General features: G+C 35.8%; 1 non-coding gene across 1 annotated transcript; it reads left to right on the top strand.

Moving 5' to 3' along the window:
- Positions 1 to 1,083: 1,083 nt before the first annotated feature.
- TRNAL-CAA (transfer RNA leucine (anticodon CAA)) lies at positions 1,084 to 1,167 on the top strand. The gene has a single exon. It is a non-coding gene; the product is annotated as a tRNA-Leu (tRNA).
- Positions 1,168 to 4,812: the final 3,645 nt, after the last annotated feature.

Genomic DNA, 4,812 nt, shown 5'->3' with positions numbered 1-4,812 from the left:
ACAATACAACACAATTCATAATATAAATAATATTTTATACTATTGGTTGATTTATACATATATTATTTGTTAGGGTTCGACTATGATGTTGGAATATCTTATAGCCAATCAATTGGTATCACAAAAGTGGTAACCAATCAGGTGACATTTATCAAAATTGACAGCGAGTTTTGATTGGTTAAAGTTCTTTTGGTGTCATGTTGTTTTAACAACATATTTGTTATATTAACTTGGGGGCTAGACTATAACCCTTACTATACGTGCTCAGCCTAGCACAACCAGGCTAGGCCCAGGATCACCCCCACCAAATGGTTTTCTTTTCTAAAAGAAAAACAAATGCCGCTTATTTAAAAAATAAGAAAAACATTTACATTGTGGAAAGCCCCTTTAAAAGTATTATTATGAAGCACTTGAACTCTTAGCTAAGAATCACAACCATTCATCTTCCTGCCTTTGGTTGTTTCCAAATTAGTGGAGTAAATGGTCTTGGGCAAATGACTCAGTTATCCAAATCACTGTAAGAATTTCCTAGTTTTCAAATAACTAGCTAACTATAAGGCCTCCTCCGTTTTGCATAAACTGGGCAAGTGATTCCTGAGAAGCATTACTCAGGTAATCACAAATGTAACATTCGACTTGGCCAATGATTACTCAAATAAGATGTAAGAAATAAGATAATTGGTGTTTTTGGCGGGTGGATAAATAATTTATCCATATTGATTACCCGATAATACTCTCTGAAATTATTATGGGCTCCATTATAAAAGTGGACCAGGGGCATTGACTGTTTGGATCCGGGTCAAGTCCATGCATAACAGCTTTAGTCTGAATATCTCGCCCAATTCTGAAATTCGGCCTGATTAAGCTGGATATGGATCTCAGATATCAAATGAAGACTGCACAAGGGAGAGCGTTTTAGCACGTGACAAGGTGTTTTCACCCGATGACCCGAATTTATTCTAAGCGTAGGGTGATAATAATGACAAAAAAAAACTCTTTTTTGGAGTCATCTTTATACTGGGATCAGGTACGACAAAAATGAGTCGCTATTAGAATGATTTCTTACAGAAGAGTACCATCAACGTCAGGATGGCCGAGTGGTCTAAGGCGCCAGACTCAAGTTCTGGTCCTCGAGAGAGGGCGTGGGTTCAAATCCCACTTCTGACAACATTTTAATGGGTTTTTTGATAAAACTTTTGGCCACGTTTGAGAAGAGTGAAAAAAACCCTAATCACTCCATTGACGCATTTGTTGTCGGTTATGGGAGAGTGGTTACATTTATAAAGAAACTGAATTAGTTGTCAGCGAGTTTAAATGGTTTATTTTGCCAAATTTTTTTCTTTTATGGCAAAGTTTCCAGCTCTTGATGTTCTAACCTGATTATTTAATTAATAATATATAAAGATCTCTTGTTTTTTTTTTTGTAATTTTTATAGTATTTATTTGAATTAGAAAATTAAATGAGAAATATTAATATGTGTTCTATACTTCCATCTTTTGAAAAGGGTATTTGTATGTTTAAGGTCAGAGTTTTTTTTTTGGAGAATGAAATTAACTATTCTCACTTTTTTGAGAGTGGATAAGTAAGAAAAAAAAATACTTCTATTTGAGAGTAGAAAAAAATTTCTTTGAATACTCTTTCTTGGGAAGATAGGGTGCCATTTCTTGAAGTAGAAGTTTTCTAGCCCAAGGGCTTTTCTTTAATATGTGTACTAGAAAATGATCCCATAAAAAGTATTATTAATTTGACACCCATTATCTTTATTGCAAATTTAGGTTAACTTTTATGTTTGATTTTTTATTTTTTTGGTAAAGATTTTTTTATAGATAAGTTTTTTATTTGATTTAAGATATTAAATCAGGTTCTATTTGTAACTAATAACCCATTTTATCTAGAAGAATGAATTCCACACCATTTATAATTTGGTTTGAGATTTAGGTTGCATTTGATTGCGATGTAAATCAAGAACCGATGTAAATTTTATATCGGTTTGGTTTTACATGTGTTTGGAAAGAGGGTGTAATTATTATCGACGTAAAACTACACTCCGGTTCAGTTTTGTGTGTGTTTGGATGGAGTGTAGTTTATGTCAATAATCGATGTAAAGCCTCGTCAACTCTAAAGTTTTATATCGATAACCGATGTAAAGACTACATCGATTTTATTGATGTAAAACTTTGCACTCTTCCATCCATCACTATTTTCAAAAAAGCAATGGTTACTTTCTGGTTCAGTGTAAAACATCATCAATGTAAAAATACATTGATGATGTTTTACACTAATTCCAAAACGCAGCCTTATTACTTATTTTTACGTGGTAAATTTGATTTCGTTTTCTTATTTAATTTAGCACATTAAATTAGGTTTAATTTGTAATTTATGGTCTATTTCATTTAATAGAGTGAGTCATCTATTTGAGCTTAGTCCATCTTCACCTCACTCGGTCCATAAAGTATGAGTCCAGCTCCACTTCTTTGTTGATTAGACAAGCCATCGACGTAGAGGATTTAGGGCTCCTCATCCCAGGCCGGGATAAGTGGCGCACTGTTTGAAGCCTCCAATGTGTTGGTCGGCTTAGCCTGTTAGACAATGTATGCCCTTAGCCCCAATCAACATGATGTACATTATGACATTTATTGTAAATGAATAAAGTACATATTTGATTCATGTTATTATGGTGTGTTTCTGTGTAATACCCTTAAACTGGACACATATGAGACTCGTGTTAGTTTAGAATCTTTACAACCGTTGAATAGATCTAGGGAGATTTATCCTACCAAGGCTAACACTGGTGTACTGCCAAGTTGGTTGGGGTGGCTTGTCTTAGTTGCCAGTGTGAGACTTGAGGTATATGCAATGTGGGTTTTCTTGAAACCCTGAACTGGACCAAAATTTTAGTATTACCCTGGACCTTGGAGATAGATGGGCAAAACTGGAATGTTACACTTGACCCCTAGAATCGATTATGATACTACACTAGGGGTTTGGATTGGGCTGTCTTTAATATGCCAATTAGTTAGATCCTTAGAGAGGTCAAAACTTGGGTATGTTGGGATAGTCCGAGAATTCATCTTAGTGGGTGATCATAGTGACAGGATCAACCCCTTTGTCAGACAAAGTGAATGATCGGGGATGCACTCTCTCTGATGGAAACCTAAACTGCTAGCATTTGATTTCAACCGTTGAAATTTGTTTTGCAAAATATATTTATATAGAGATATACATACATACATACATACATACATACATACACATATATATATAAATAAATAAATAAATAAATATATATATATATATATATATATATATATATATATATATATATATATATATATATATGTATTATGGTTTCAAAATGTTTGCAAAAGGTTTTAATTCCCATGATCCATGTGAGAAGAGAGTGCAACACTGTACCTTACAACCGAGGGAGAGGTCCTCTCTTGTCGGGTAATGTTTGATCATTATGGGCTGAGGGGTTAAGTGTAAGACCATTGAGGATTATACATGATGGGCTAATCTTACATCTGCCCACAATCTTTTGACCATTTAGTGCAAATGTTGGGCCCATTAAGAGCCCATAGTGATGGACTCGGGGGTTCACTGTATTCAAAAATGAATTCGGCTAGGCCTTATAACAGTTAGACTGAACCCATGTGGCTGATGTGTAGATCAATGATAAGGTCCCACACCATACAAAGAGACCCAAGCTAGCCAGCATTAAAGTGGAAGTGAGCCTGAAAGCTTAATGGGCCTAAAAGCCCATTTCGAACTGGGTTAATTAGATTAATTAAATAAGGGCGGATCTTGGATTTGGATTAACAGATAAGATAAGGATTAACCTTATCCACTTAAAGAGTCCAAATCCAAATAAAGATTTGAATCAAAGGAACTCCTAATTTGATTAGGAAGGCTGATCTTTATTTGTAGATAAGATAAGGGATTATCCTTATCACTTAAAGAGTCCAGATCCAAATAAAAGATTTGGACTAGGAAACTCCTAATGGGATTAGGAAGTTTTCTCTTTAAGGCTATAAATAAGAGAGCAGGGCGAACCTCTAAATACACATTTGTTGAATACAGAGAGAAAACAACATAGTTAAACTGTTCTTGCTTTATGCTCTTTTTCTTTCTGCTCTTGTTGCCCCACCCTGTCCGATCTCTAGTTCTTGGATTGGATCAAGATTTGATCATGATATTGTTTCTTGCTAGAAGAAACAATCTAGAAGTTGTTTTCAATGTCCCATTCAATTCTTGCTGAAGAATCACTAGTTCTTGGTAAAGAACTACCTACTGGTCCTACCTCACCCTAAGCTATGTCATCTTCAATGGAGGGAGGATTTGGTACTCTTTGGGCGTGAACATGTACGTTGGGAGGAGCATTCTTGCATGGATTCCATATCAGGTATATCCCTCCCTTAATTTGGTTTCAGATTTTGTCTGGTTTGGTTACAAGAATGAACATTGAAAATGCAGTTTTCTAAATTGGGAATAGGATTTCGAATGGGAGTAAAGAAATTTTTGAAATTTCGCCCAACCTTCCTTTAGGGTTCGACCATCCATATGATGGATCTCCCATCCCATCACAACCACCTCAGGAGTCGGTGTGTTGAATGTGCATTTGGCATTGAAGTCCGCTAAGACATGTGCTTTAATCGCTGGGCACGGCTCAAACTGGATGTCATATTCGCTCAGCTTGATGGCCCATTTCGTCAACGGCCCTAAGACCTCAGGTTTCTGTAAGACTAGTGCGATGTTGGGGTACCTAGTCTCAGTTGCAATGACTAGTGCGAAGGCTAGCTTTTTGATGTCGG

The sequence above is a fragment of the Nelumbo lutea genome, chromosome 7 (genome assembly GCF_056320005.1).
Source record: "Nelumbo lutea isolate HS-2025 chromosome 7, American lotus-T2T, whole genome shotgun sequence".
NCBI lineage: Eukaryota > Viridiplantae > Streptophyta > Magnoliopsida > Proteales > Nelumbonaceae > Nelumbo > Nelumbo lutea.
The sequence above is the reverse complement of the archived record's forward strand: the minus strand, read 5'-3'. Positions and strand labels throughout refer to the sequence as shown.